Below are 8,818 nucleotides of genomic sequence, written 5' to 3'. Positions count from 1 at the left end.
GATGTTGGTAGAATGTTGAAGTTGGGATAGTAGTAAGGATCCTACCAGGGGTTATTCATGTATGATGTTGGTAGAATGTTGTAGATACAGAGCCACTTGTCATCAGGAAGGTGCTCTCTCAGCAGAACAGAAAATATTTCAATTCCTTGACATGTTCTGGTTGTGAATTCAGGCTACAAGGTAAGACTTTTCCCAGGGATTATTGTAAAGTGTGTAGAGACATTAAATGTATGGGTTTATTTTAGTATAGTGAATAGTGAATAGTAAAACACTCAGATCTAACAGTCCATTTCACCTGGGACAGCTACGTGACAGTTCAATCATACAAAATGGCGCTAACTGGGCGTAGGCAAGCCAATTTCAATAACATGTTGTTTATATATCGTATATTGTGGTGATTTTACAATTTGTATATTTTTTCATGTATTATAGTTCAATGACATGTTGGATCTCTGTTTAGGGGTCAGTGCTCGAAAATGAGCCTCTCTGGGGAGAGAGAGGGACCTGCCTCTAAAAGGTGTCTCTCTGGGGGACATGACACCAAAGCTAAGAGGTGAGATTACAATTTTGTTTAAGAATTTATGAAGAGTTTATATCCAAAACGCTATGTCCATAATTTTTTCACACGTGTGTTTTTTCATCAGAAATGAAGGCTTCTGGGTACCTTCATGTGTAAAATATTACTGTTCTAATATTCATAGATTTTAGTGTATGATATTTTCTTCTAAACGTCAACTGAGCAGCGCAGAGACACCATTCAAATGTGTGCAGACTCGTTACAACTTCAGCTGTAAACACAACGTGATGTTGTCCGTCTGTGACCAAGAGAAAGTGGTCTGAGTTAAATTCTATTAAATTATTTAGTATTTTTTTCATTTTGGGGGCTGAACATCACAGTGAATATTGTTACATCACAGCGAATAATGTTACATCACAGTGAATATTGTTACATCACAGCAAGATGAAACTAATATTGTTACATTCTCTAGATTCTCCCGTTTAATTTGTGCTATAGAGCCCCACAGTGGAGTTGTCATAATACCCATAAAACCTAGCGGTCAAACAGGGAAATGGTTCCAATAGTTTTATAGAGCCCCACAGTGGAGGGTCATAATACCCTAAAACCTTAGCTCGGTGTCAACAGGGAATGGTTCAATGTTTTAGGATAGAGCCCCACAGTGGAGTTGTGTCATATACCCATACACCTAAGCGTATTCAAACAGGGAAATGGTCCAATATTGTTTATAGAAGCCCCACAGTGGAGTGTCATTAAATACCCATAACACCTAGCGGTCAAGCAGGGAAATCGTTATCCAATAGTTTTCCAACGTAATTTTTTCCCATTGGAATTGTAGAAACACTTAAAATAAGGGCTGTGTAGGGTGGGGTGGCGCAGCGTTCTTGTGGGCTAAATTTGCCTTGGAAACTTTGTCATCAAAATCTGGCATTCTCTGGATGTATGGTGCTTTCAAGACAACTTGGAACTCTGAAAAAGCAAAGTCAAAAATGGCGTCATTGATCTTCAGGTCGGCGCTCTAGAAAAAGGCCAGAGTTCCCACCTTGGAATTTAGAGTTGGATGACGTATTCAAGACGTATTTTCTCAGTCGGAGCTAGTTTTTTTCCGAGTTCCCAGTTGTCTTGAACACACTGAAGTCTGAGATTTCCCAGTTTCCAGTTGTTTTGAACACAGCAGAAGTCACAGCATGGCCAATGTATTCAACCTTTTCTGGTCCATGGTGTTGCAGGTGAATGTTTATCCTTAAGCTTGGAAGAGACTTGGACACCCTCTCCACTGAATAGCAAGCTAGTGATTTGCTTTGCAACGCTTGCAGTTATGCACTGATTCCTTCCAAACCAACTCATTGTTGAATTTGCGATTTCCAACTTGTTGTATAATGTTTATGTCCAATGGCCGATAAGCACTGATACATTCTATCTATAATTTCTCTTCATTTGACAAGGATTGAAGAGGATTTGCCAGTAGATTGTTGACCTGATTCATGATGATGGCTGCTAGCCTGCTAACTAGGGTTTTGAAAGTAGGATGTTGATATGATCAGTCCAATCAAAGCCACTGTAGATATAACGTGATGTTCATTTTATCTGTGGCCAATGACCTTGAGCCTTTTGGATGGACTCTTCTAATGTAACTCTATGGCAGCACCCAATGGGCTTGAATTTTCCAGCTCTCCCTGTACATTTAGTGGTGACGTAGTGTCTCCATGAGTGACAGAACACTGAGCCAATCATGACGCAACTATTTATTTATTATTTATTTTTTGACTGAATATCAGGTGGGGCTCTGCACCTGAATAACAGGTTGCCTCTGTTCCAAAGCAGGAACCACTGATTGGCTGCATGTTCTAATATCAAAATACCTGCTGGTACCTCTTAACTGGTTTGAACAGCTCATGAGGTGTCCTACCCGCCATTTTTAAAAAGACAAGACAAAGCTCATTGCCTTCTTCATTCATGCAGAGACGGGCAGCCTGAAGGTCTCCTCATTGATTTAGCTGGAAAGGGGAGAAATTGTGCTTTACATTGGTATTCATATTACAGTTGACCTGGAAGTATTATGTTTTTGGGCACTAAAAGAAGGTCAATTGTATAGAACAGTGAAATATACAAATGTTTGTTAGCTATCGTTACGCTCCCACTCTCTGGTTCTCCTCTCTTCACTAGATGAACGGTAACTTTAGTGTTTAACCCCTCTGTGTCCAAGGACAAAACATTTTAATATTATTTTCATGTGCCTCAAGTAGACTGGACACATTCCATTTTTAACAACGTTCTGATTAAAACTAGCTCATTGCATCCGCCATGGAGTCCAGTTTCATAATATTACATTATTTGCCTAGCTATGAAGTAATCGCGCAGAGTGGGCTGAGGTGATCTTGGGGAATAACGATGGAGTTCGCTACAGTGTTGAGATGCCGAAGTTTATTGTTCAGATGAATGTCCTGCTAGTTAGCCAAGCTAGTCGGTACAACTAGGTAAGCTAGCTAGCTACTCTACCAGCAGCATCCTTGTTATCCTAGCTAGTCAGTACAGCTAGGTAAGCTAGCTAGCTACTCTACCAGCAGCATCCAAGTTAACCGAGCTACCACTACATCATCACTAGCTGCCTGCATTTCTTGTGGACCGATGGAGCTCCCTGGTTGTTTCTTCCACCTGTTAAATCCCGTGGAGGGCTTCTCCCTCTCTCGTTGACAGATGCTGGCTACCTCTGTCCAGTTCTGTCTTCACTATATGGACGGTATCTTTAGTGTTTAACCTCTCTATGTCCAAGGACCAACATTTTGAATATTATTTTCGGGGCTCCTCAAGTTGGCTGGACATATTCCATTATTAGCAACGCTTATTTTCTGATAACTAGTTCATTGCATCTGCCATGGAGACCAGTTTTATAACATTAGCTTATGTCCCTAGTTATGAAGTAATCGTGAAAAAACAGGCCTTATTTTAGGGCATGTTTCACCCTGCCAGCTCCTATTAGTTGTATTGAGCACCGTGGCACCAACTCTCCTTCTGAACGTTCTATTCCCAGCTCATTGTTCTGCGTCACAATGGCAGCTTCACTATTGTTGTCAATTAGACCTGCTTCACTTTAACAATGTGGGATGAGCTCAGGTAAATTATTATTATTACCATGGTTACAGCTACTTGGTAAGCACGCCCACTATTCACCTGGGTACACATTTTGATGATATACAGTTCTGGCCATGGCTGGCACATACCCATCAAACGTTAAACATTTTCTGGTCGTGGTTAACCATATTTGTTTTCAGAAAAAAGTATACAACCTAAACAAAATGGATGTCCCTGTCCTCAAGTTGTGACTGATTTAAACAGCCAGAACACATTTTTTTTGGCAACTTGTTGTTTGTAAATGGCTGCTGGGTAATGTGATATGCATTGAAATCTTTGTTTGTAGGCAGCAAATTGAGCGAATGCTGCGCAGGTTCACTGAGTTACAAACCAAATGGACAGGTGTAGCTCATTGATTTGTAGATCTGACGCAGTTGTTACCTCAGATTGAGCCTAGCAGGTGTTGTGAATGAGTTATGTAGTACCCACAGAAGGCCACAGGGAGTTAATCATATATATATATATATATATATAATATTGATTTAGATGGGTGACATTATCTGCCAAAGTAACAGCCCTGTAGACAAAGAAGGGCTCTCCAGTAGGAACCAACACATTCAGCCCTGTAGACAAAGAAGAGCTCTCCAGTAGGAACCAACACATTCAGCCCTGTAGACAAAGAAGAGCTCTCCAGTAGGTACCAACACATTCAGCCCTGTAGACAAAGAAGAGCTTCTCCAGTAGGATAAACCAACACATTCACCCTGTTAGACAAAGAAGGCTCTCCAGTTGGAACCAACACATTCAGCCCTGTAGACAAAGAAAGCTCTCCAGTACGGTACCAACACATTCAGCCCTGTGAGACAAAAGAGAGCCTCCAGTAGGTACCAACACATTTAGCCCTGTAGACAAAGAAGAGCTCTCCAGTAGATAAACACATTCAGCGTGTAGACAAAAAGAGGCTCTCCAGTAGAACCAACACATTCAGCCTGTAGACAAAGAAGAGCTCTCCAGTAGGATCCAAACATCAGCCCTGTAACAAAGAAGAGCTCTCCGTATGGTACCAACACATTCAGCCCTGTAGACAAAGAAGAGCTCTCCAGTAGAGACCAAACATTTCAGCCCTGTAGACAAAGAAGAGCTTCTTCCCAGTAGACGAAACCCATTCAGCCCTGTAGACCAAAGAAGAGCTCTCCAGTAGGTACCAACACATTCAGCCCTGTAGACAAAGAAGCGTCCAGTAGGTCCAACACATTCAGCCCTGTAGACAAAGAAGAGCTTCTCCAGTAGAACCAACACATTCAACCTGGTAGACAAGAAGAGCTCTCCAGTAGGACAAAACATTCACCTGTAGGACAAAGAAGAGCTCTCCAGTAGGACCAAACATTCAGCCTGTAGACAAAGAAGAGCTCTCCAGTAGGAACAACACATTCAGGCCCTGTAGACAAATGAAGAGCTCTCCAGTACTAACCAAACACATTCAGCCCTGTAGACAAAGAAGAGCTCTCCAGTAGACACCAACACATTTCAGCCCTGTAGACAAGAGAAGTCTCCGTAGGAACCAACACATTCAGCCCTGAGACAACAGAAGAGCTCTCCAGTAGGAACCAACCACAGTTCACGCCCTGTAACAAAGAAGAGCTCTCCAGTAGAACCAACACATTCAGCCCTGTTAGACAAAGAAGCGGGTCTCCGTAGACAAAAATCTCAGCCCTGTAGACAAGAGCTCTCCCAGTAGATCCCAACACATTGCCCTGTAACAAAGAAGAGCTCCCAGTAGGAACCAACACATTCAGCCCGTGTAGACAAGAAGAGCTCTCCAGTAGACCAACACATTCAGCCCTGTAGACAAGAAGAGCTCTCCAGTAGGAACCAACACATTCAGCCCTGTAGACAAAGAAGAGCTCTCCAGTAGGAACCAACACATTCGCCTGTAGACAAAAGAGCTCTCCAGTAGGACCAACACATTCAGCCCTGTAACAAAAAAGGTCTCTCCAGTAGGAACCAACACATTCAGCCTGTAACAAAGAAGAGCTCCCAGTAGGAACCAACACATTCAGTCCTGTAGACAAGAAGAGCTCTCGAGTGACCAACACATTCAGCCCTGTAGACAAAATAAGAGCTCCATATAGTACCAAACACATTCAGCCCTGTAGACAAAGAAAGCTCTCAGTAGACCAAACACATTCAGCCCTGTAGACAAGAAAGAAGAAGCTCTCCAGTAGGAAATATTCCATCGGTCTAGAAACACATTCACCCGTAGACAAAGAAGAGCTCTCCAGTAGGACCAACACACATTTCAGCCCTGTAGACAAAAGAGGCTCTCTCCAGATAGGAACCACACAATTCACCCTGTAGACAAAGAAGAAGCTCCAGTAGGTACCACGACACTCATTCAGCCTAACCAAAGAAAGACGCCTCCCATAGGTAACCACACATTCGCCCTTAGACACAAAGAAGACTCTCCAGTAAGGTACCAACACATTCAGCCCTGTAGACAAAGAAAGAGCTCTCCAGTAGGTACCAAACACATTCGAGCCCTTGTAGACAAAGAAGAGCTCTCCAGTAGGTCCACACATTCAGCACTGTAGGACAAAGAAGGAGCTCTCCAGTTAGGTACGCAAACAGCATTCCAGCCCTCTGTAGAGAAGAAGAGCTCTTTCCAGTTATTCTTTGGTAGCAACACATTCAGCCCTGTTAGGACAAAGAATGAGCTCTCCACAGTAGTTACCCAACACATTCAGCCTGCTAGACAACAAGAAGAAGTCTCTCCATACTCCGGGAACCAAATTCAGCCCTGTAGACAAAGAAGAGGCTCTTCCAGTAGCGTACTAAAACATTCAGCCCTGTTAGACAAGAAGAAGCTCTCCAGTAGGAACAACACATTTACCCTGTACGGACAAAATAATGAGCTCTCCCAGTAGCAACCAACACACTTCAGCTCCTGTTAGGACAAAAGAAGAGCTCTCCAGTTAGGACAACCCCCCCCCCACCACATTCAGTCCTGTAGACAAAGAAGGCTCTCAGTAACGGTACCAACACATTCAGCCGTGTAGACAAGAAGAAGCTCTCCAGTAGGTACCAACACATTCAGCCGTGTAGACAAAGAAGAGCTCTCATAGGAACAACACACTTCAGCGCCCTGTGAGACAAAGAGAGAGCTCTCCCAGTAGGAACCAAAACACATTCCATCCCTGTAGACAAAGAAGAGGCCTCCCAGTACTTCTGGCCCACCAACACATTCAGCCGTGTAACAAAGAAGACGCTCTCTCCAGTAGGAAACCAACACATCAGCCCTGTAGACAAAGAAGAGCTCTCCAGTAGGAACAACACATTCAGCCCCTTAACAAAGAGAGCTCTCCGTAGAACGAACACATTCGCCCTGGTAGACAAAGACAGGCCTTTTCTCAAAGTGATGAGGTTACAAGTTTATCATTTTTCATTGTAGGAATTCTCTTCCCATGTTCCTCAACTGTAGTGTCTGATATACTTTATATATATGGATATATCATTATTTAGATATACCATTTTCTAGCCCTGAGTTCTACTTTTTATTCCAAATGCTGAAACAACACAATTCAAATGTTGCTTACATAAGGGACTGTAGCGACCGTCCGGTCCACATTTGACTGTTATAAAACCTAGCAGTCACAGACATATTCCTCTGAGAGTTAAGGGCAAGCATATATATATCTACTGGTCCGTAAAACTACAGTACTCCTTATTCCTCTGAGACGTTAGGCCAGATATAGTATCTACTGTGTTGTAAAACCTCGCATACTACTATTCTCTTGAGAGTAGGCACGCATATAGTACTTAACCTGTGCTAACAATACGTACATACTGACTGATTGCTCTGAGAGTTGAGGCAGATATAGTACTTACTGTGTTAAAACCTAAGCGTAACTACTGATTTCCTCTAGAGCTTAGGCAGATATAATATTATTACTGGTAAAACCTACATACTACATCGATCTCTCTGAGGTTAGGCAGATATAATATTACTCGATTGTAAACCTAGCCAGTACTACATCATCCTCTGAGGTTTAGGATATATAGTATACTGTGTACAAACCTACAACCAGTACTATACATATCCCTTGAGAGTTAGGCAGATATATAGTATTACTGTGTAAAACCTAGCAGTACTACATATTCCTCTGAGAGTTAGGCAGATATATAGTATAACTGTGTAAAACCTAGCAGTACTACATATTCCTCTGAGAGTGAGGCAGATATATATTATTACTGTGTAAAACCTAGCAGTACTACATATTCCTCTGAGAGTTAGGCAGATATATAGCATTTACCAAAAAAAACATGACGATTTGTCTCTCTGAAATGAAAACATCAATTGAAAGATTTTATGCAAATAAATGGCTGTCATTGAACAATCGCATTCCATGATGAGCTACTGAAAAAACACACCAATCTCTTTCATAATTTCTTTAAACAATAAAAGCAAAATCTCAAACATTTCTGAAAATGGATTTATAGCGTTTCGGAATGAAACTCTTCTTCTGTTTCCCCATCTGAGCTCAGAGTAGATGAGAGATGTAATGTTTGTCTCTGTTGTGTTGAAGACCAATCAAGCAGGAGAGACCAGCCTCCCCTGTACCCAGCTGTGTGTCCATGAAGAGTGACWRGTCTATGAKTCWACCTRWARWSTTTAGAGAGGGAGACTTTTCTACTGAACAAAGGTAAGAAGAACTCATGGGTCATGGTCAGTGAGTTAAACAACACTGTCTCTAGTCATTTCTCCTCTCCCATTTTCCCATATCTTTTTGTTGTTTTCATAATCCATAGGCTAATCCTTTTGTACATTTCATAGTCCTAAAACCATTCTAAACAAACACAACATTCCCTCCGTGTGTGTGTGTGTGTGTGTGTGTGTCCAGTAGGTGTGTCCAGTAAGTGTCTCCAGTGTGTGTGTGTCTCGAGTGTGTGAGTGTCTTGTGTGTGTCCTGTGTGTGTGTGTGTGAGTGTGTCTTGTGTGTGTCCTGTGTGTGTGTGTGTGTGTCCAGTGTGAAACACTCACACACTGGACACATACACACACAMAGGTCACACAAACACACACACTAGCCACACAAACAGGACACACACACACACTGGATGCACACATACTGGACTCACTCATATACACTCACACACACACTGGACACAAACACACACACACAAACGCACACAGAACACACACACACGCACAAAGGACACACACATACACAC

General features: G+C 42.3%; 1 long non-coding RNA gene across 1 annotated transcript; it reads left to right on the top strand.

Annotated features, from left to right (window-relative positions):
- The first annotated feature begins 6 nt into the window (after window positions 1–6).
- On the top strand, window positions 7–8,812 carry LOC112079108 (uncharacterized). Its single transcript, XR_002895860.2, has 3 exons — window positions 7–180; window positions 461–553; window positions 8,173–8,812. It is a non-coding gene; the product is annotated as an uncharacterized lncRNA (long non-coding RNA).
- The last annotated feature ends 6 nt before the right edge of the window (window positions 8,813–8,818 follow it).

Source organism: Salvelinus sp. IW2-2015, unplaced genomic scaffold (assembly GCF_002910315.2).
Source record: "Salvelinus sp. IW2-2015 unplaced genomic scaffold, ASM291031v2 Un_scaffold6927, whole genome shotgun sequence".
Taxonomy (NCBI): domain Eukaryota; kingdom Metazoa; phylum Chordata; class Actinopteri; order Salmoniformes; family Salmonidae; genus Salvelinus; species Salvelinus sp. IW2-2015.
Note: the sequence above shows the minus strand (reverse complement) of the source record. Positions and strands in the feature narration are given on the sequence as shown.